Raw genomic sequence first — 24638 nt, forward strand, 5'->3', positions numbered from 1 at the left:
AGCTTCTCACAGGAGCCGGCCCTGCGGCCCCCTCCCCTGCTGCCAAAAAACCCCGCCACACAAACCTGTAACTCAGGTGTGGTCAAACCACAAACAGCAATGATTTTATTAGTGAAAACGCACATCTTAAGGTGTGTGGTATAAAGGTTAGGTTGTACCCCAGCGCTGGCGTGTATTTCCACAAGACATCTCAGACACCGCACGCAAGGGCTTTAGGAGGCATTTGCCACCTGGCTTACATCTGATTTGTGGCTTTTTTCTATTTTGTTTCCTCATTCCCTTCTGGCAGAGACTGGAAGCAAAGTTCATGTTTTTGTGCACTCTCTGTCACTATCATCAAATTTTGGCACTTTTGGTTGGATTCATTTTGTGTAGTGTAGAGCCAAACGTTTGTGCCCCCATCTCTTTTCTTTTCAGATGGCAAGAGCTTTTAATGTGTTTTCAGGGTGAGGCGTGCCAGAACCTACCACTTAACAGATTGTCTTTCACATACAAAGTGTTTAATCATTTAGTCAAGCAATAACACATTAAGCCATTAGTGTGTGTCTTGGGTGTGCTGGGAGACACGAGGCTGAAGGCAGAGGGACTGCAGTCACCGCAGCAGAGCTTCCATGCGTCGGTAATGTGCATTCTGGAGTGGCCAGTTGCTGTCACAATACGGACTTTCTGTATTTGAAAGAGCTTTGAAAATTTTTAAATGCTTTTCTTTTATGTTTTATTGACTATATTTCTCTTTTCAAAAAATGGGTTATTGATGTTGTTCTGTTGCCTGCATGCTAACTCTGCTGACCCTGGCTCTTTCCTCAGCTATTACAATACATCCCAACTACCTTTTTCTCAGCTTTGTGTAATTATAGATGATGAAAAAACTCCAGACTGAAAAATTTCTGATGAAGGCAGGGTCACAGTTTGGGGCCTCATTTTTCTCATTTTATATCAGTTTTGTTAATAATATATAAAAAGCACTGTTAAGCATATATTAATATGTGCTATTAATATATATACACAGTATAATTACGTATTAGTAAAATGCTATTCACACTTGCAATTTTCAAATAGCATAGCAGGAGTTTGAGTAGGTCTCACAACAATTGTATGAAATAGATAGGAATGCTGTAAACTGAGGTATACAGAAATTAAGGTTGTATCTACACTAGTAAACACATTTTACGGAGTGATCCTGTTATCAGTATTTCGAATGTATATATTACATTTCCAAAGCAGTAGAGAAAAATGCACGTAGGAAAATTAGGAATGAAATGCATGAAATCACTTTTAAGCAATGCAATGACTTATGTCCAACTAAAACCAGAAGCCTTAACTGTACTGTACCCTAAGAAAAATGTACCGTACCCTTTGTGCAGTTTAAATCTATTACTGCTTTTCCTGTCCCCAAGGATATGTTCTCTTTCTCTTTGCAGTAACTGATGACATTTTTGAAGGCAGTTCATGGACTCACTTTTCTGTTTCCTCTTTTCTAGAATATTTCCTTTAGTTGTTACTCCAGGTTATGTTTTCTACACTTCACTCTTACTACCTTTCTGGACTCTCTCCATTTGGCACACATCTTTCTTGCAGTGCTGTGCCCAAAACTACACATCACACTCTTACCACTGCCTTGCGAATGCTGAGTAGAGCTGAAGTTCCCGTAAGGCAAGACGGAGTGTCTCACAAAGTACTTCAACCTGTATCAGCTGCCAGCAGTGTCAATAGGCCACTCCAGCAGTCAAGACTCACTGAGATGCAAGAGAGTCCTTGTCGTGTTCCCTCCTTCCCCCCACTCTTAGCAGTGCACCTACCACTAAAGAGAAAGGTGTGCCATACTCCTTGATTTCTGACTATGGATTATTCGCAACACACTGGTAAGTCGGAATCGAGGCTGGAATCATTATCGAAGGATGACTCATCGTTTCCTTCTTTGGAAAGTGGAAACACATCAACTCTGTCATTCCAATGTTTCCAACTGTACTTCCCTCTCTTGGTAGTGGCTGTAATTCTTGAAAAGCAATACACATTTGGTACATTGATATACGTAGGAAAGATAAACAAAATAATTCTCTGGGAATACCTATTTTAAAGAAGTTCTGAGCTAACCTGGACACTCTCCTGTAATTCAGAGAAGCAAGGGGCCCAATCTTTTTTTCCCAGCCTCACAGATCTTCACATGATTCATGCAAAGAATTTGTCCTTGAGCTTAACCATGTTATAGTCCCCTCCTCAGGTCATTTCTCAAGCTGACTGTATAGTATTTGTTCTTTTTCTTCTCTGTATTTGCATGTAATGGTTCTAGTTTTGAGTGGAGGTGCTGAATGTACCAGGAGGGATAACCTCAAAATGCCACCTATTTTCAGCTATTTTGTGGACTTTACATCAGGTTCAGTTAAAGCATCCAGGTGGCTAGAAGTGTAGTTTAATACTTATGATGTTCAAAACTAAGAAATGTCTGAATGTGACTGTTTGTTAAGTAACTACAGCTCTTCCAAAAGTTTCTGTAAGGACTCTAAGGTAGAAAGGCTCATAACTGCTGCTGCGTGGGGATTTTGACAGTACTTCTAATAGGAGGCAAAACTAGAACTGAGAAGGCTGTGTGCCAAAAATTTCCATTTTCCTCAACATGACCATGGAAGGTGAATTGAGCTATGTTATGGGTCAGGACAAGCAAGGATTCACTGGACCTAATTCATGTTTGAAAGGTGTATGCACAGATGTTCTTAGCGACTTCCAATGGCTATCAATTTAGGGGGCAAAGTTTTTATGATTTCAAAGCAGTCAGTGTATGGTCTTACTGATACCAGAGAAAACCAGATGTAATCTAGAGCCCGGCACAGGAATGCTGTGAATTTCATTGGTTTGAGCAGGTAAAGCTTGGTGATTTTGGCTGGGCTTTTCTTTGTAGTATCAGAATTGGTCAGACCTGATGTTTAAACTGCAAAAAAGCAGGCTGAAAAGTCAGACTGGAAAGCTGACTGGTAGCTGTTCCTTCAGGTCTCCTCCAAATCACTTTGTCTTTTGCTTCTTTTTGAAAGGTGGATGAAGCTTCCATAAAAGTTTTAAATTCCTGAAAGCTTACTGTGTTTGAAATATACTTAGGCACCTAGTGTGTGTGCAGTTTACGTTTCGGGTAACATCCTGAGTATTTTGTGAAGTCTGTTCTTTCTACATTGACTGATTTTCTTCACCTTGACGTTCACCCTGATGAGGCACAGCCGGTCAGAGAGGCTGCAGTTCGGGTTTAGGGTCAGACCTCTGTTTTGCTGAGGCTGCATTCCAAGGACAGCACAAATACTGCAAAGGGATTGTCCCACCGATCTGTTCTTCAGAGGTCCCCGCGGGGCCAGACTTGGCTGGAGCTGCCCGGTCCTGTTTCGGCTGAGGGTTTGAGGTGGGTGCTGGTCTCTTCTATCGAGTAACTAGCGCTAGGACGAGAGGAAACGGCCTCAAGTTGCACCAAGGGAAGTTTAGATTGGATATTAGGAAAAACTTCTTCACCAAAAGGGCTGTCGGGCACTGGAGCAGGCTGCCCAGGTTTGGGTCACCATCCCCGGAGGTGATCAAAACCCGCGTAGACATGGCACTTGAGGACGTGTTTTTAGTGGCCATGGTGGCGTTGGCTTGACGGTTGGCCTCGACGACCTTCGAGGTCTTTTCCGAACGTAACGATTCTCCGTTTCTCCAAACGTAACGATTCTCCGTTTCTCTGAAAGTAACGATTCTCCGTTTCTCCGAAAGTAACGATTCTCCGTTTCTCCGAAAGTAACGATTCTCCGCTCCTCTGTCTTGATTTCCGTCTCCCCCGCGTGGCGCTCTCTCCGGCCGTCAGGTTCCCGTCCCCCTCAGCCACCCTCAACACTTTTCCACCGGGAATTGCCCTCTCCCGTCTCGGGGGTCCCGGAGCCGGTGCCGGTGCGTTCCCCCCCGCCGCCACCAGGTGCCGCTCGCAGCCCTACGGAAAGGCGCTGCCGGCCGGGGCGGGGGGAGCCGGCGAAGGGGTCCGGGGGATTTTTTTTGGCTTGTTCGGTTGGGTCTGGGGGGTTTCTTGGGGGTTTTGGGGTTGGTTTCGGGTTTGGTTTTGTTTGGTTTGGAAGCGCCGGCTGCTTGGAGAGGCAAGCCGGGACGGGGTGGGAGGTGATGGGCGCTCTCCGCAAGTTTCCTTCGTGCGGATGAGCAGAGAGGTGGCAGATTTTGACCAGAGGAGCAATAATTCGGGTTAACGCCAGGCTGACGACTCCGTGCTCAGCCAGGGGCCGCGCTGCCCCACGGGTGACACAGCGACAAAAGGTCGAGGCACCCGAGAGCCCCAGAGGTCCCGAAGGCGAAGCGCTCTGCGCGCCCCAGCTCCGAGCTCAAGTCCTTTGTCCGACTGCTCCATCCGCCGCTGCCCTTCTGCTCGGCCCTGAGCATCAAAATGCATTTTTAAAGGAATGTTCTTTGGCTTTCTCCGCTTTTGTTCTGAAAGGAGAAGGTCATAGACATTAAAGACCTCAAGTCCTGCGGCTAAATCAATGTTGTTCATCTCCTGAATTCCTATTATTGCTTATTTCTTCTTCTTCTGGAATCAAGTTCAGTATCCTCAACCTCCAGTTTATGGCTTTCTGTTTCTTCTTTAGTGCTTATTTTTCAGCCAGCCTTTCATCCCGCCTGATCCCTTCATCCTGCTTTTATCACCAGTTCTTAACTTTTTTTATTTTTCTTATTGGGGTTAGTCTGGAATTCTAGATAGGAAACTTGCCTTTACCTGCCTAATACTTGGATTCTTCTGATCTGAACTTAGGCACAGAGCTAGCGTTAGAGCAATTTACTTTAGCAGAGAGCTGCTTTTGTGTTAAGGTTTTGTGTTTAGTTCCAGTTACTCTTGCTCCAGTGTTTTTTGTGTCAGCTTTTTCTCTTAAGAAAAATCAAGTTGAAGCAATAAGACACTGAATGCAAGTCAGAAGCAGTATATTTTAAATTGTGTAATAGCAAAGAGCAGTACTAGGCTCAACATTGTTAGTTGCTGTAATATGCTTTTATTCTATGAATTCCTTTCAAGAGCTAATATTTAAAAGTGTAAATGAGATAAAAATTAGATTACATTTGCTATGTGTCTTTTTAATATGCAAAACTGGATGTGAACAGAGACAAATATATATAATTAGATAAATGATTCATTCTTGATGCACTAGGATATGACTTGTGCTTAAATAATTCCAGCTGGAATGATGTCGCTCCCAGTCACGTAGAAAGCAGGAAAAAATGCACTGGATGAATTTCATACAGTTCTAATGTTCAGCTGATATGAACCAGCATCCCAGACCGCATGCCACTTCAACTTGCCCCTACTTGCCCCTCAAAAAGAGGTGTTCACCGTTTGTTTTCTTGACCGTATTTCCTTGGTATAAAAAGTTAACTCAAGGAAACTAATAAAAGAAACAAAGGGGAAAAAAGTCACTTGGGTCTTGATGACATGCTGTTATGTCGTGTGGAAAGACTGGCTGATTGTATTTTAGGGTGCTCAGCTGTAACCTTTCGCTGTACCTGGATGCAGCACAACCAGGTCCTGCCCCTCCTGCGGCTGCCACCCTCACAGCCTGCTGACGGCAGGTCCGCGCCGGCCTCCACGCGTGCGAAGGTGGTGGTGTGGCCGGACACGTAGCATCGCCTGTGCAGGAGGACATCTGAGGGTGCTCCTTTAGCACCCGTGGGTCCTGGGAGCAGAGCGGGCTGGGGAAACCCACGGAGCTTCAGCTGGAGCTGGTGGGTGTCTGGACAGCACTGCAGAGGCAGCCTGCTGACTGTATAAACAGTCCTATATTGGGTCTTTTCTGATCTCTGCATGCCTAAGTAGGCTGTTTGAACATTATTTTAACATGTTTTTTGTTTTTTTTCCCCTTAATGGAGTATTATACACTCCTGCAGCTATCGTGCCTTTGGTTCCACTGCGCTCTGGTGTACAGTGGATGTTTACTTGTCTTTGTTTGAAATAAGATATAATTAAATTCGGCAACACGCACTGTCAGACAGCAGTGCTCAGGGGTTTGTGGTCTTGCAAAATGTGCCAAAACCCATTATTGCGCTAGAAACTGGTCTGATAGCTACTCCTTTTGTCTCCTTTCTGTTGCACAACCAGGAACCTGTTCAGTGATGCCTTCTGACCTCGGTGAGGGGGATGCTTAGGGCTGAGATGCAAGAGCTCACATATTCACTCCTGAGCGTTGCAGAGATAACAGATTAAAAAGGGTTTCTGTGGGGGAAAAACACTCGTCAAGACCAGAATGTTTGACAGGACAGGTTGATTTGAGGAAACTTGTTTAGAAGAGAAACTGGTGTGAAAAGCACCTGCAGACCTTAAGGTTTCACCATTCAAAGTTCTTCCTGTGGTGCAGAGCTCCTGTAGAAAAGGGTTACAAGATTTCTGGCCACTGCTCTGTGGTGCTGGAAGCCCCTCCGGCTCAGCTGAGCCCACTCTCAGGGGGCAGCAGGGAAAGGATGAAAGTCCCACCATCAGCCCTTGAATATTCTCAGACCTTCTGGACCTCCTGCTTCAGCCTGAGAGTATGGGATTCCTTGCAAGATTTGCTGGGAAGAGATCTTGAAATGCCCACATTTTATTGTGGGCTGGGGTACGTTTGGGGCTCCTTGGCTCACTGCATTTGGCATTAAGCCGTATTTCTTTATGTAACAGGCAAATCCCTAGCACAGCTCTCTGTTGAAGGAAACGTCTACTGTCACAGCTCGTTTCTTAATCCAGGGCGGCTAACTCAGCTCAGATTAGCTGTGTAGCTGGGCTGGATTTCCTAGGTTTCAGCTCAGGTCGGCAAAGCAAGTTCAAGCCAACAAGGAGGCCTGAGGCTGAAAGTGAAAAGTTGCTTTATGGTCCTGAACTGGAAACATCTTTATTGCACTATGGACTTGAAAGGTGACGGTCTCCAAAGCACCCCCAAAGCCCTCTCTCCGTGACAGCCTCACCCCTCTGGCCGTAGCTCTGCAGCAGAGGGTGCCCAGGCTCTGCAAGCAACACAACCGTTTAGCAGAGTCCTTCAGCCCTGCTGGGTAGAATTGGATTTATTCTGTGGTTAAGGAGACTTTAGCCCCAGAAAGGATGGCTGTATTTGTCCTGAAAGGTCTCCTATTCAATGACACCACTGTAAAAGACATCCTCCTATGATAAATTGAAGTAAACCATAATGAGCCAAGAGCTTCTTTCATGTTTATCTAACTTTCTGAAGAGATCTCATAGAAAATCTGTCATCGGCCACCTTCATAATAGGGCATCACGTAGACATTCTCTGTAAATGTTTTAATATAATAAATCATCGGTGGAAACCAAACAATTTTCTGAATTCTGGAGCTCTCAAAGCATTAAATAAACTTTTATTAAATCTAATACTGCTGCTATGAGAAAGTAATACTAAAAAGTTGGGTGGCTTGTCCCACAGAAACAGGATGGATGTAGTAGGGTACAAAATAGCCTCACATCTCCTGTACTGTGTGATAAAACTAGAATTAATTGCGCCAGCTATTTCTAAACCTTGAAATAACTTAAACTGTTTAGAATATTTATGTTCTGTGTCCATCATGTTCTCCAATGAGACAGCACAATCTCAAATGTACTTTCAGATTTTAATAGCAACATGAGATAGTGAAAATACAGGTTTTCCCCTTAAAGAAAGCGTTGAATGAAATATGCTCTATAGGACACTGACAAGTTGCTTGCAAAGTTACTGAGCTGTGTCTGGATCTGCAGCAGCTGCTATAGTTAGACACGCTGTATCATGGTTTCTGTAGATGTTAGCGATGAGGATAAAGCCAGGCAAGTGATGATATAAGTATCTGTAAACAAAAACGGACTGGTGGAGGTAGGATCACTGCAAACAGAAGCAATACACACTGTTCAGCTGAGCAAATACCTGTCACGCAATGCAGCTGACACGAGAATAGCCTTAAGCAATGGGATTAATAAGGTAATCAAACTGCTAAAATGTAAAATGGTTAATTCCTGTGATATCTGAATTTTGTTTAACCTGTGAATAGCAGTTAATTTTAGAAAAAAATTCCATAATAGTGCAGAGTATTTGGGTAACACTCACCAAAATAAGCATTTACTAGTATGTAAAAATAAACAAAAGCAATATTAATTTTCTTGATGCTTCCCCAGTGTCAATATTTAACATGTTCTATTGTTCTGACATCTGGACCATTAAACAGATAAAGATAATAGGGACTGGAAAAATGGCCAGCCAAGCTACCCACAAAGTTGGGATATTATGAAATACTGATTACAGCTATGATGCCTAAATTTGAATATGTAATCAAGCCTCTGGAGGTAAAAAAAAACCCCAAACCAAAAACCCCAACAGTGACAAAAACCCACTCCCCTCAAAACAAAACAATCTCCCCAGAAACTCAGCCAAAAACCTGCATAACTGCATAAGCAAAGAGGAATTTGTATATGCAGTTCTTTACTCATTAATATCAGCTTTCGGAGCATGGTAAGTGTATGTGTTTATTTAGTAAACCAAAACAGACATTTGACCTGGTCGTTGCATGAGGTCCGTTCACTTTTGCTGCCCTGTGGAAGGGTATGGGGTAAACTGGGCAGCAATGGAGTGGCAAGCTGTGAACGCGTGGTTGCCACGCAGGACAGAGTGGACAGCTCCAGGATGTAAATGCTCTTCTGACAACGCGGCTGCTTTGCTCCTCTCTCTCTCTTTTTACTTCAGGGTCTCTGAAAGATGAACTAATTTGTCCTTATGACCTGCTTTATGACTTCACAGCATCTTACACCTACCTTTTCCTTCATTTATATACATAAGTATGTATGAAAATTTCCTTAACACAATGTTGCAAGTGCTTTTAATTCTCTTAGGATGGAGTCCTGAAACTCACAACACCAAGGCTCAAGGGTGCCAACGTGGTAACAGCAAAAGTTACATCCCGTTGTTGTGATTTATGTCAGTTTCCCAAGTAATTTATATTCTCAAGATGTACCTTGCATTTTGGTGATTATACCTTTTTAAAAAATAAGATCAATTCTCAACTACTTTCAAGGCAGTATTTATCAGGATGGAAAAACACTTGGAGGAGTTCAGAAGCCTTCAATCCGCTATGGAGGGGGTTGCATTCTTAATATGAGATTGCTCCATTATAGACTAAAGGCTGATCCTTGAACTCCGGCTTCACATTTGTAGCTGGGTGCCCCTCCCAAATGATGTTGACCACAGTATTTAATGATACTATCTCTGATTACCCACTTCTCACTTTTTTTTTCTTTACATGATAGACATTAATATTAGAATGCCATATCATGAAGTCAAAGTAATCATAAAGACTAATTTTATAAAACCTACAAAGCCTTCTTGCTTCCATACATGGGGGTTTCTAAAATGTGGAAAGATCAGAAGTGTTTCAAGAGGGCTGCCGAGTCACATACCTACAAATAGTATCTTGTGTAGATACTTAGATGTGTAAGTAAATGAAATCACACAGTATACCAGATCTGAAAGGCCATCATTTTTGCTTTGCACGGGTATAAAAGACTGACTATTCAAGTCTCAGTGCACTGATTTCATGCTGTTGATGTGTCCACAGTAAACACCTCAGTGAAATGACATGGGTGATATTTAAAATACTTATTTACACAGGAAAGATGGTATGTGGTGTGCAAGAGCATGAGTTTACAGTGAGTCAGCTGCTCTGTGCTAACTCCCATGGATGTTGGCGGCGAGGGCTATACATCCCTACTCCACTCTCAGAACTAGGGCCTTTGTGGGGAGAGCAATATAGACAAACCCTGAGACGTACTGGAAAAAGAAATGCACCTTCACGGTCGGGCGGTCTTGCCAGGATGGCTGGTCAGAGCCGCCGGACCTGATGCTCCCTGCCTGCCTGGTCCTCCCTGCTCGTTCTCGGCTCTCACCGCGTGGGCTGGGGCCGGTGCTGCCGTCCTGAGGACGCCGGGTTCCTGCTGCCGGTGCTGTACGGGTGTCGAGAAGGGGATTTGGTCTCTGGCTGGAAGCGCAGATGATTCAGGCCCGTTTTGACAAAGCGAAACGTGTTTGTTGTGAAAAGCACTTGCACAGCAAACTGTAATTACGGAGCCGTTAGGTTAATGGTGGAGCCAGTGTAACAGATTGGCTTGATTTGATTTGATCCAACAGCCCAACCTACCCACTGAACAACCCAGACGAGAGCATTCCCTTAACCTTCCCCTTTTATCTTTTTGGGACTTGGTACATTCTGCTGTCTTATCTCCTCTAAAACCAGTAAGTAGCAGTTTAACTTGAAAGGGGTCTTTTTTCCCTATCTGCCTGCAGTGGTGTTACCTGTGGCAAAGTCTCATTTTCTGCCTGTTTCTGAGTTGAGGGGAACAGATTATTGCCTCAGTTTCCTGCATTTTCAATATGTACATTGGATTTAATGTGTAAATTAATTACTAAATTGGCTCTTATTCTTCCTTATTTTGTATTTTGCTGGCTTTCAGGACTTCAGTGTCATTTTTCCATGAATCTTTATTAATTCAGCTCTGGCTTTGTAAGCTAGTCTTGCCGTACAGTCAAAAATATTTTCTCAGTGGCACAGGTATGGCTCATTTGATGCCAAATGGCTGCTGTGCTTGTTTTGTGCCCTCGTCGCACGACCTGACGTGGTGCTGCCTTCTCCATGAGGACAGGAGGGCTGGGGACTGCTCTGTCTTTCTTGTTTGGAGTCTTCACTGTCAGGACTCAGGCTGGCGGTGGGGATGGCTGACTGTCACTGGGAAAGGTGAGGTGCTCTCAAAGATAAGCTGTTAGCTACTGGTGAATGTATGGCACTATCTGGGGGGTGGTGGCATCAATTCACAACTAAACGAGAGGTTTTGAGTTGGCTGGAGGAGAGGGCTGAAGAAGCTGCTTTTGTCCAAGACAAGGAGTCTTGGCTAGGCTCTGGTGGAATTTATGAACTAGGTCTGAGAGCCTCAGCCCAGGTATTTAGGTGCTGAAAGCACTGTGTGATCATGTGTTGAGCAGTGGGCATACCCACCCGGCGTTACGCTGACCTGAGCTGCCACCTCCCCTGCAGTAGCGTAGGGTGAATGTTCGTACCCTCAGCTACCTCATAGCCCCCATGAGATTACTGTAGGTAAGGGTGAAGAGTCATCCCGGCCCTTAAACCTACTTATGGGGATGTCCCCAACTTGGCAGTCAGGCTGTGACAGTTCATGTTTCAAATAGTGACGTGCCCTCAGAGCTGAACATGTAAGTCATTAAAAAGTAGAGCTCAAAGCTTTCAGAGGTCACTGGTATTACTAAGGAAGGGCCATGGTCCATTTGTTTGGTGGAACAGCCACCTCACTGATCGATGAACATGTGCATATTATCATCCCAATTTGAAAGGGTGTTGACATGGCTGCACCTGTTTTAACTTCTTTTATTGTCTTGAATATCACAAGATTTAAAGTGTTTTTACCTTTTGGATCAGCTGTTTAACAAATGTTTGCTCCTTGAGTGAATGACAGGGCATTTTGTTTGCTCGCTTCTTTTCTTAATGGGTCTACTTTGCACATATGACAATACATGGCTAACTGGTGGAAGAGAAACTGGAGTAAAGGCAGCTGGAAAAATTGTCTTCCTCACTGTGTACCTGGGCCTGAAATGAATGCAAACACTTAGATATCGTGAATATTCACCCTGTATGTCAGCTTTTCAGGAGTGTCAGTACAAGTCAATACTTGTGTTGGTAACACTGAGCTAACCTTTAGTGAGAAGATGATGCTCTACTGGCATTCTCTTCTGGAAGAGGAGCAATGTTATTTGGGGGCACAAAACACAGAAGACATAATTGTGAAGTAGTTGGACAGAAGTATACCCCTCAGTGTCATGGTGTTACAGATTTTTATCTGTAACAAACATGAATTTAGATGAACCTGACGGCTGAAAGCTATCAAAAGGAGATAATGGTATTTTTGTAATAAGCCTTGATAGTCTTGCTTGTGACAGTTCTCTTGCCTGGAAATTTTCCAGGAGAGAGAGAAAAAAAATAGCAAAGTAAAAAATATGACTAATGTGGGAAAGGACACTTCAAGAAATAGGTATCTTTCCCGCTACAGTCTGAAGAAGCAGGAGTACCAGGTTAGGAAATTTAATGAAAGGGCTGGCCGAGCAAAAGCAGGGCCAGGGTAGTCTGCATCTGGCTAGCATCACCCTGAGGACTTGTCTGAGCATATTCAGTTAAGTACTTTAAAAAATTCAGTAGGCTTATGCAATTCTTTCTTGGCAATTGCTTTTTAATTGAAAGTGTTAAAAAATACTTTAGGGGTCTTCTTCAGGATTGTCTTTGGAAACCTTGTACTGATGTGTCTAATGTAAGTCTCTATTAAATCAGGGGTGTTAATCTTTAAAAAAAAAGGCAAACAGACAAGTGAGAGAGAGTCAGAGGCTGAAATATGCATGGGGATCTTGAACAGAGTCAAAAGAGGTCTACAGGAAAACTTAAAGAGTGGAAGCAGCACTTCTGGAAGCAGTGTCCTTATGCCTTCCTCCAGTAACAGAACTTATTCCAGGTAGTGAATACACGGTCTGGCAAATGGATTTGTTCCTGGATTTCTTCTGAAATGTCAAAAGGCTTTGCTGACTTTCTGAACTCCTGCTACATTGCTAAAGCTCTGCTTCTTTTTCATCTGTATATGATGCTCCTTTGGTGGTACAGTCAGCACGCTTCTTCAGTGACGTATTAATGTGTGCGTGTATGGAGAGAGATGTGCCACTGTGCCTGAAGGAGAAAACATACAGCTGGTGTTTTTATTTCCAGGTTTGCTCCTGGTGTCTGCTCTTGCTTATTCTTCCATCAGCCACTGTTTCCCAGCCTTCGTTCAGCCTCCAAGAGCACTATCCACCCTGAAACTGTAAACTAATAACTCCGTATTCCCTCCTCCTTCCTTCATTAAGTCAGTTTATATCAGACAAGAAAATAAGGAGGTAGATTTTCTATAGCTTTGAACTTCTGCAGCTCCTATTGGACATTTGGATGTTTGGGCACTCAGCACCCCAGAAAATCCTATTTCAGGTGTTTCAAGTAATCTCTTGTTGCTTTGTTGCTGAGCTGCTTCAAGCTGTGCATAAGCAGATAAACGAGGTGCATATTTTTTAGTGACACTAGGAATTAGTAGATTTAAATGCAGATCATTCCTACAGCCAATGAAGTAAAATTCAAATGTTTTATATTTGCTACAGTAAGTACATACATGAGCCTTGAAAATTGTAAATGTAAGACATGGATAAGTAAAAGAAATCTGTCAGGAAAACAACCTGTACTATACCTTATCGTTCCATGAAACACATCAATCAGTTTCTTGCATAACACTGGGACTTTAATGCTAGTAAATACTCTGGTTTACTGGAAATTGACTGTTGATTTAATCATTGTGTTGGTGACCTGCTGCCTGCAGCTTTGGTTTGCCTACACCATTTCTCTTGGTGCCAAGAAGCGCAGGCAGCTCATCGCTTTCTAATCATCCTTGCTGTGATGTCCGTGCCAGACTACCTGAGGATCCCAAACTGCCACGCAGCTATTAATGCGGCTGTGGAGTAGCCAGTGAGTAAGTTGCGTTATCTCCATTTTACAGATGAGGCGGGCAAGGGAGACAGAAGTGGGTTAAATGACGTGCTGAAGGCCACAGAGAAAGTTTTTGGTTCAGCCAACTCTTCCTTTGGCTCCAGCCCCACATATTCACGCTGAGACTGTCCGTGCTGGCTCCGTACACCTGCTACAGGTGAAGGGGAAAGCTCGGGCTAGGCATGGGGAATCTCACGCTGGCTTGCAAGAATACAGTTTTGTTTCTAAATACTTAGCCTGTTGTTCCGTAGTTGAAAGGGGCTTGATGTAGCAAAATAACTGACACGTGTTTTAGTCGTTTAGAACCTCTGTCTTCTTCCTTGGCATTTTCTCAGAGCTAGGGATGGGTGAATCTCAGCAGCGGTTACCCACACCCTGCTTCCTGGCTTCCACTACCAATGTGGGGTGAACTGGCAAAGATTACATTTCTATCCCTCATTTTCTAAATTGATTTCCTTAGGGCCTTGAAACAGCAGGAGGAAGAACACAAAGTATGACTCCAAGGTAGTAGGTTCAACCTTTTGGCATGAGGAATATTTTATTTTATTGTTCAGTGAGATTCCGCTCAGGTTGTTCGAACATTTTCTTCCCTTCTGCATTTCTTTGTGATGGTTATTTTTAAATATTCTTTGATCCTGCTGCCTTAGCGTTGTTTATCTCACAGAGCGTAGCCTTTTGTCTCACAAGAGCAGGTTCACTCCCTCCCTGCCTTGACACATGCTGCTGAACGTGGCTGTGTTCTTGCTGTGCAGCGGATCTATTCATGGGTTTATGAGTGGAAAGGGCTGTTTTGCCGTGTGGAGCCCAGCAGGGCTAATAGCATATTTTTTCCCTGAGCTATTATCCCATTGGATTACCACCTGCCTTTTTACTATTTTGCAGGCTATTTACATGGTCAGCTGATAAGTGATAGGTAAGCTTACTACTAATTGAGTTCCTTTTTTAGGAGTGCAATTTGGGATGGACAGACCACACATAAGGCACCAAGAATAATTCTCCAGGAGCGTGTAGGCTCTGACTCAAGTCAGTTATCAGGCTGAACTGCAAACTCCATGTACTAGGCAACTTCACACAAAATATTCCTCTCCAGGAAGGAGCTCTGTGCCTTATGGCAGAAGGTTGGGGAAGCACGAGATACCACCTTGAACAGGGAAGGTACAGCTGGCTGCTGCTGTAGCTGAGGTTGTATATTCACTCAGCTACTCCTCTGTGTCAAAGCACTCTGTTTCCAGGAGCAGCTGTAATTTTCAGTCTTGACATTTACAATCAAAACCTTTTTACACATTTTTTTCAAGTTCACAATCAGCTATGTTTGGTCCCTGCTGCTTCCACAGAAAATTTGGAGTGGGGGAGCTACTGGTGATAGGCTTCCAAAAAAAGGTTATTAGGTTAAACATTATCTAGCCACCAACATTAGAGGCAAACTTTAGGAGCTTCTGCCAAAGACCCACCTAGCCCCAGTCTCCCAGGCTGAGTAGGACATTTACTCCACTCCTTCAGAGTGTGATCAGCAGTGCTTCAATGGTTAACATTGTATGATAAATGGACTGGTTTTTCCTTAATACAATTACTCATCTGAAAGCTGGAAAGCTTCACATGTTTATATATCACATTTTTTTGTTTATACTGCATTTTCAGGATGTTCATTCAGAACACAAGCTGTCCTAATCCTTGTATTCAGAGCTGAAACTTGGAGACTTCCAAGGTTATTCTCAGTAGCTTCAGGGTTATTATCCTCATCAGCAAGGATAGTAACACAGAAAGTTCCTTAGAGCATATGGTAAACATTGTGAATGTAGGACTTTTGCTGTAGGATTCTGACCAGTACTTGTTTGACCCAAGTCCTGTCTACTGACCAATCCAAGATCAATCTGTTTGCTCAGTTAGCCTTCTGTGTAAAGCTGGTGGCTGGCAAGCAAATAGAAGAAATGTTATTTAATATTTGAAGAAGATCATGGGAAGAAAAGAGGAGGAGGAGAATGAAAAAGAAAAAGGAGAAGAGGAAGGAGAAAAAGGAGAAAGAGAAAAAGAAAAAGGAAGAAAAGAGAAAATTCTGAGGAGAGAAGCACATGATTTGGCACATTTATTTTATTTTATTTTATTTCATTTTATTTCATTTCATTTTATTTCATTTCTTTTCTTTTCTTTTTCCCATCAGAAATGGCTCTGACAATATAACTATCAAATTAAAGAAGACAGGAAAGAAGCTCAACACCTTCTTTAGTTTGAAAGCTGTTACCATATGTCTAAGCAGCATATCATTTCTAGATACCATTTTCATTGTACTGACATCAGTAACATTTTTAATCTAATTAACACAAAATAGATATGACAGGAAAATGAGAAAAAGCATATTGAGTTGCCATGTACCAGCTCCTTTTTTAAATGGAGACATATTCTTTCCAAATTATCCCATGTGCAACTACTTTGACCACCATCGCATAAGAGGATGGCATAAAACATTGATTCTGTTGACATCAGTAGGGGTTTTGCCACGAGGTCTAATGGTAGAAAGTTTCCCTTCCCAGTCCCAGATGTACTGCCTCTCCCAGTATATCTTATTTGTGTAATGTTCTAATAAGAGATGTTGTTTTCTAAGGTCATTCACCATAAATCTCAATGTTGTGGTCTCCAGCCCTTGGAAATAAAATTAATTTTGCACCACCTGTTCACACCACACACCCCTTGCCTCCCCCCAGAATGTATCAACCCTTAGCAAAAGCTTGTTCCTCTGAATTTTAAACCTGTCTCTCCTTGGTTAGCCTTTTGCGTCATTGAGAACTGTGCACCAGTTCTGACAATGCTTCTCTTTTTATGCCTTGATTAGTGGTGATGTAATTAACAACAGTGACAGATACAGCTCTGTGATCAGTCGCAGAGTTATCAGCCCCTGCAGTGGTTGGGGTAACCTACATCTCAGAACCAGTGTTTTAGGCTCTCTGCAGATTCAGGCAGACATCTTTCGAAATGCTTTATTCAAGTAGTATTTCAAAGATTGTTCTTGGAATCTAACCACTTGCTTAGAAAAACAAATTAAAAAAAAGCGTGCTAAAAACCAATCCAACCATCATAAATTTTTTTTAAAAAGGAGGGGGGATAAAGTGGAAGTTTTAGCGATCAGATCAGATTCTTGTTGAAAATGCACACTTTGTGAAAGTCTGATTTATGTGCTATAGGTATGAATGAAAAAAAGATAGAACATAACTACATAACGACCTAATACAGTATCTCTGAGATCAAGAGAAAAAAATCAAGTGTTGTTGAATTAATATGAGTTGAAAAAAAGTACTGTAAGTAGTAGAATTGAAATGGCTACCATAAACCAGCTCCAATTAGCTGTTGTAATGAACATGCTGGACAATTTTCTGTCCTCTTCTTTCAATTCTTCTTTCAACCTTTGCATCCTTTTCTTTTTGCTTTGAGAGAAACAATGCAAAACATTTCTTTTCAGGATTTTGGAGAGAGCTATTATTAATTTAGCCTAAAAAAAGGTATCAGTACTTTGCACAGTGAGGTCTTGCTCTCTTGCAGAAAAATTCTAGTCCTGCTGAACTGTGAAACTTAATCACTGTTTTATGTAAAAAATTAGAGCTTCTTTTAGTCTTCAGATGTCCCTACCAAAACACAAATAACACTGAAAGGTATTGACATTGGAGAGGTGATCCTCCTATTCATATTCAGATAAATCATCTGGCCTTTGGGGATTCCTGCACGCATGGTCTTTCTGCATTCTATTTTGGGACTCTTTGTTGTAAATTGCACCCTGCTTTTGGGTCTTGCTGAGGTTGAAAGTTGTGTTGTGGTCAACAGGAAAACCCTCTCCACTGTTACGTGGGACCAAGATATGGCTGAAAATTACATGAAAGCTCTATCTTGTGTGCAATTAAATATTCAACGGGAGCTCAAAACCATGGTAAAATATTTTGTCACCTGGGCCTTGCTGCTTTGGCTCAGATTTCCTCCGGTCGCTACCCCGGCTCCCACTCCCCCTGCAGATCTTTTGCATAATGATGGCAAAAGGGCTAGAGTAAATTCATCCTGTTTGAGGTCTCCTGGCCTTACTGCTAATGCTCTGCATCCTTGTTTCTCTTCAGATAGTGTTAATCTAAGACTGCAGCATTCTCATGCTAAGTGAAAGAAGGAAAATTTAAATTGATGGTCAATTCTCTCTTGTACTTTTAAGAATAACTGCATTATTATTCTCTGCCCCTTGAAATCTGGCTGCTTTTTCAGTAAGATGGCAGCTCTAGGATTCAATTTCAGCTTGCTTGCTTTAATAACTGAGCAATTCTCAGGGTAGCTTTTTTACCAGAGAGCTGCTGCGTGTTGCCGCAGAACTTCTGCTCCTGAAAGAGAAGGCTTTGACTGTGCCAAACCACGAAGATGCAAGAGATAGCAGGAGATGGGTAGTCTCCAGAGAAAGACCACATTGTCAAAATTTGGCAACGGTTAGCTTTGATCCTGGTATGAGTCCTCTGTTAGTGGACTTCAGTAAACATTTTTCATCTGTCTTGATCTAGCAAGAAAAAGGGGGGACGAATATTTATCAGACTTCTCTTTTGAAGACTTTTAGAAAGGTATAACTTAAGGAGATTTTCTCCAGTTACTGAAGTATTTTAAAATGGAAATCCCCAGCCCACTGGGCTAGCTTATCAGTTTTGAAATGAGCCATTATACAAGTTCCTAGAAAAACCTAGAACAAATAAAGTTTCAATTCCCCAACATTTTCCTCCTAGGTAAAATACAAGAGGTAACACGTGCATGGAGAGTGCATAAAAGCAAGGACAGCATTTTGGTCATAATGTACATCTGTAAGCATAGGCCACTGGTAGTCTGTTTTATTTTTGGATGAGTATTTTGAGGAAGAATTTGAAGAAGATTTTTGGGGTTGCTTTGTGGGCATTCACGCAGTTGTCAGCCTAACCATAAGGATCACAAAAAGCACGTAAGAATAATTCTTTGAAAAATCTTACCTCTAGGGTAATGGCCTGGTAGAGAAGACAGGTCTCCCCTTCTTGCTTTCGGACAGAAGGTAGTGGCTACGGCAGAGGGGCCGGCAGGCTCCCCGAAAAGCACCGGGTCAAGGTAAGGGAGAAGCGGAGGGCAGCAGGGGGTTCACTCAGAGGTGTCCTGGGCAAAGGGAAGGCTCGGGGGATGACGGCTGGTGAGAGTGTTTGTCTGCCATTGCTATGACTGAGACTTCCAAGAGTATTTTGAAAGACGGAGGTGTCTCTATTTCACCATTACAGAACGAAAAGAGCCGCACTTCCCAGGATTTAGACGGACTTCTTACTGTTCTGCTCTTCTCTGCAACAGTGTGTGAACTCTTTTTTTCAGACTGCATACTTTCTGGAAAGACATTTTATTCTGTTTACATGGTGCCCAGAACAACAGTATGCTCAGTTGTCACTGAAGCTCCTCGGGACTAAGGTGCTATCCTTAAAGGACAACACTGCGTATTTCTTATGCTAAAGTGAGTAAAGGTTCGCCTATATACATCTGCAAAAAGAAGTCATGCTCTGCATGATGTGAGCACTGGAGACATCTCTTAATACTTGGCCCTGTATGCTTGTTATTTTCTAATCTCTTCTTCAAATAGTACATTAGTTTAATATCAGCTAGTTACTGGGCCCAGCATAATTATTTTTTTTTCCTCAAGCAAAAGGTGTGGGTTTGGTGGGTTTTTTTTAATATGGCAAAGAAATCTGTGCAGAACAAAAGGGCACACTTCACTGCATTAAAGCAGTCTCCATCTTTGCGACCAGTGTGGTGGCTCCAACTATGCTGAAGCACTCACATGCCATAAGAAAAAGAAAAGGAAAATCTCATCAGTGACAGCTGTACAGGGATGATTTTTCACTCATTGGAGAGACTGTCATAACTCACAGTCCTAAGAGAGTGTCTGTTTCTCACTGTCACTGGTGAGATAAGCTATATTTAATGCTGCAACATCAAAGCTGCCAATTTTACATTTGCATATAGTGGTACAGTTACAAATGAAATACACTGCCTGCCTGGTTTTGGTTTGCAGAGAGTAAAGTGATGTAATTACATTAGAGGGGAAAAAGGGCTTACTTAAAAAAAGTTTCAAAGTGTAGGGTTTGACATCTTAGGAACACTGGACAGGTACAGATTTAAATGATATGAATTTATATATTATCAGCAATGCTACATTAAAAAATGTGCATAAGCATATTGAGGTCAGGCTTCTTATTCTGCAAATTACTATAGAGTATCCTTGGATAGCTCAGTGCTAACTATAAAAGAAAATCAACATCTAGTCTGCTACAGCTAGTATGGCAAAAAGGAATTTTCGTTATCAGCAATGGAGATGAAATATGTATTTGTGACTTTAAGCAATGGTGGGATACAATTAGAATGAGAATATCCTGGTAGATTATCTGTTTGTTTAAATGAGGAAAAATGCATCAAGTTCCTTTCAGGTGGTGGACTATATAACAAACTACCGATCAGGATTAAGCATGACTTCTTATTTTCTTTAAAAGGCTAGTGAAGTAATTGAAAAACACTGGATAGAGTCTGTTGTACTAAGACAGCATAAATCTAAAGTAAGGGAGACAAACATACAATGGTTACACTTCTTCACTATCCATGTGTCCTATGTCTGAACTATTTATTAACTGAAATGTGAATGGGCAATGAAGGGCCAATTTATATGTTACACCAAGAGATGTATTATAACTGCCTTAAGCATTGATTTCCTTCCTTTGCCTATTCTTGATCGGGATATACACACATAGAACAGCAATAATGTGGGGTTTCCTTATCAGATCTTGGATATTTCCCCAGACTGTCTGCAACCATTAACCTTGCATATTATCTGACTTTAGTGATTAGTACAAGGCACATAAAACCGTATTGATGGCCAGCCTTGGGTTAGAATGGTGAGCTGAATTACTGGAGGTTAGATTTTGCTGACTTTGTGATACAAATGATAGTATTATGCTAGTCCTGTGAAATTGCTAATTTGTCATTTCTTTCATGGTGTAGTCAATGATGTGGTACTAATGAATGAGGCACATAATTGTGTGATACCGAATTGTAGCTTCTCGCTGATGCCTTCTGCGCCCGTATTAAGAGGAAGCAAATGTCAAGACTCTCTTTGTTCACTAGTTCTTCGCGCATTTCTGCACCCTGCTGCTAGATGATCAGAAACAGTGTTTGTAATTAATGCTAAGGCTATTGCAGTTCAGTTTATAAGCCTAACTTTGTTCTGTCGTGCTCATTACTTTTACGGGGTGCTTTTGGTAGGATTCTGTCACTTCTTTACTCTTGCAGCTCTGCTGTGCGATGTGTGTGCTGCATCTGCAGTGAACTTCAACAAATAAAGTCCTCCAGGATCTTAGAGTTGCTGCCATTCTGAGATTCCCCTCAAGAAGTTTTTTTTCAGTGTACATCTCAGAGACTATCCAACAAAGTGGGCCTCCAAAAGGATTTGGAAGATAAACTGGAGTCGGTGCACTGGGGGTCAGTGTTTGAAGCATTTCTTTTTGTCTACTGTTCTATTTTTGCTTAAGTGGTTGTGCAGGGAGATCTAACTGGACCAGATTAAGACATTGCAGTGGTCAATCAAAATGCTTCTTATTCTTATGATTAATTTAGGAGTTCCTTTTATTTATTTTTTTTTTTAAATTCCCTTTTTCTTATTCTTTTTCAATTTTATTACAAAGAAGAATGAGGATCAGGGAAGGAAGGGAAAAAAAAGCAAAAAAAAGCGGGGGGGCGACTAAGTCTTTCCTCTTAATCATTAAAACAGAGTTCATGATTGTTCCTAAGTATAATTTCAGCTTGCGTTATTAAATACTTTTGAGTGCTTCTCCCAGAAGGCACTGAAGAAATAGACCTGCAGATAATCTATCTACTTTCCACCTGGCATCTGGGCCAGACCTTCAGTTTACTTCCGCAGTGGTGGACCTCCCCAGCAGCCTGAAGTGAGGCAAGTTCTCCTGCAGTGAGGGCTGGGGGGGGCACCAGCTCAGGTACTGCTGCCCTCAGGAGCATCAGAGCAGTCCCGTGCCATCTGATGTCATACCTAAGGCTCTAGCTTCGGAAAATAAAGTAAATATTGGAAAATCTCAGCCTGTATTAAAATACGACAGAAAGATGAATGCAGAATAAGAAATAGTATTTATTATGAGAAAAATGAAAAATAATCATGGTTGGTCGAGAAGTCTGAAAAACAAGCCCAAGTGGATTTTGAAGGCTTGAAAACCAAAAGGTGTGTGTGGTGGAGAAAGATCCTAGAGTTTATGCTATTATGAAAATAAAAAAAATCTTGTTTATGCTAATTGGATGCTTGTTGTAGGATGTGTTGAAGAATTTTATGGATCTGGAGTCCTAGAGTCTGATTTACTGCTGTAGGGTTTGGTCTGATGTTAGTGTGATACCACTGAGCTCAAAATAATGGACCTCAGGCACAAGTCCTTGAAACTCCTTCCCTAACTCGTCTGAGCAGTTTAATCTTGACAAAATCATGTTGGAAATCAGCTTTTTAGCCTTCTTAGATGTAAAATGGGATAGCAACATTTGTTTACGTTTGAAAAGTGGTTTTCAGTTTTATGTAAGAATGACTTAGTGTCTGGCTGTTAGCCAACAGTGCCTACGATACGTGGCAGAGGTGTTCTGCTTCCTTCATCAACTTTAACGTGGCAGAAATACACGCTGCCCAAATGAAAGAGTCGCAGTCCCAATTAATTTGATATGCTTAGATTTAACTAGAAGCCCCTTTGATCTTTTTAGTCTCATACTCTGTTCTCTGGTTCTTTACCATGTGCAACTATAGTGCTGTAATGAACTTTCACTGCTGCTGAAGTTGTTACACTTCTTAAAATGACATCGGTATAAATAGTCTTCTTTTGTAAAAAACTGTGTACTTACTGCACTACTTTTCAAGCCAGTAGTCACGCAATTCTAAAACGTAATATTAACACATCTCTGAGTTTGGAGCGATGTCCTCCTCCTGTTGCTGAAGAGCTCGAGCTCTGGTAGTGACACACTTGCACAGGGCTCTTCTGCTTGAAGCCTTTTAATGGAAGATGGGAAGGCAGCCTTTTTTAGATCCAGGTTGTCTCAGTGTAAAAGCAATTTTGTGCTGGTTTTAGGAGAACTGTTTACTCAGGAGCTCGAGTCTTCATGAATTAACAGAGAAATTCTCCCATCAGAATCATTCAGAAGCATGTCAGTTGTTTTTTTCCAGATCTTTACTCATTCCACAAGTATTTGTGGAATGTGAGGTGCCCTAGCTTTTCTGTTAGATGCAGTACTTCAACAGAATAAACCTACAACTACAGTAAAATGGGGAATGTTAGGGTCCCACTAATGCAGAGCTAGTGGCTTTTTGAAGCATAGGGATAGTAGGATTTGGAGAGAGACAGCAGGGAGTGCATGCATTTCTGCACTGTGAAGGACTTCTGCAGGACTATTTCCATGGGCTTAGGCAGTGGAATTTAACAAATGAATCCACGAACCAGTTGCTATTCCTAGTTCTGTCCCCAAGCAAAGCTGTGGTTTTCTTTTTATCTTTAAAATTTAAGCTGCATGGACGATCTTTTATAATGTGTTTACACAAAGCCAAGAATAAAAAGGGTTGAAATCAAGTAGATACATTTATTTTCTTCTGTTACTGTTGTTATAGTTGTCTAAGGAAGCAGATAAGAGAAGTCTTGTAGAGAGAGACAATATCTCTCCGTTGGAACAACCAGTATAACTGCAAAATCTAGGCAAGCTTTTGGGCATACAAACCCATCTTTAGGTCTGGAGTAGGAGACGCACACCTTAAGTCTAACCAAAAACTGTATCTTACTGGAATTCATAATTTCTGGTATCCAGGGACACCACAAACATTATTTCATAGTTGCCTTTTGAAGAGGTTTTTGCAGGTCTCCACTGAAGAGCAGGATTAGAGATCAGAGATGGAGTGATTGGTGAACACCTGGGTCTTTAACTGATTTGTATGGATGTGTTACTCGAAGGCTAGGAAAATTTGTGTTGGGAATATATCTTTGAAGGTAGGATCTCCTTTCAGAACAGTTTGTAATTTCTTAATGACCTTCTCCATAGTTTCCAGACTGGTGGTATGTGCTGTTGAGGGGTGTGCTATCAGTGAGTTGTCTGGGGTTTTTTCATAAGGTGGTGTTCTACCATAACTGGGTACTTTCTGTAGCTGTGTACTACAGATGTATGAGTCTTAGGTGTGTTTAATTTTTGATAAATTAAACAGTATATTTCATCAAATAGAGATAAAGGAGTTATTTACTCTTCTAATCCACCTCACAACAGCTGCAACACTTTAACACCACTTTCAGAAGAACTTTACTAAGTTTTGTTTAATTCGGGTTCTACTGGTTTTGGAGGGATTTTTCGTCTTTTGGGTTTTTTTGGTTGTGTTTTGGGTTTTTTTGTTGTTTGGGTTGGTTTTTCTTTTAATTCTTGGTAATTAGCAGATGTTTCCTGCTCTCTGTCTTGTTGTTCTGGTTAGAAATGGGTGTTGCAGAGGTTTAACCCAGCGCTGAATGTTTTCCCTGAACAGCATCTGAAATAGGTCAAAAGAGTATCTGCTGGGGTCAGGGGGTCCAACCATCCTTTTTGACTATTAGCAAGGCAGCACCCACCAACGCCAAAAGTGCTGGGAGCTCTGCTCTGCCTCTCCACGGATCAAGAGGAGCAGGAGCTGCACTCTTTGAAGACCTGTAGTCACCCTTTCAAGACTAATTCCCATGTTGCTGGACTCCAGCAAGGCAAAGCCGAGTCTCATGCTGACTATCACCATCAGCTGTAGTCTGTCAAACACATAATCTTACACTATTTGTCTCCCCTTGGGTGTAAGCTGCAAAGGTTCATCTCTAAAAGTAGCTGAGAAGGCGGCTGGGTCTCTCGCCCACATATTGCTGATGGGCTTGCTGGTGTGATGGTAGAGGATCAAAAGAAACCTGACTTGTTAACAGTTTATTTGAATCAAGTAAGGATATTTTTGACCTGAAATCCTGTTCATTACTTGTTCAACTGATAAAAGAACTGCCATTGTTGCTACAAATTATCTGTTTTGTCCA

Source organism: Haliaeetus leucocephalus, unplaced genomic scaffold (genome assembly GCF_000737465.1).
Source record: "Haliaeetus leucocephalus isolate CR32 unplaced genomic scaffold, Haliaeetus_leucocephalus-4.0 Scaffold495, whole genome shotgun sequence".
Classification (NCBI taxonomy): domain Eukaryota; kingdom Metazoa; phylum Chordata; class Aves; order Accipitriformes; family Accipitridae; genus Haliaeetus; species Haliaeetus leucocephalus.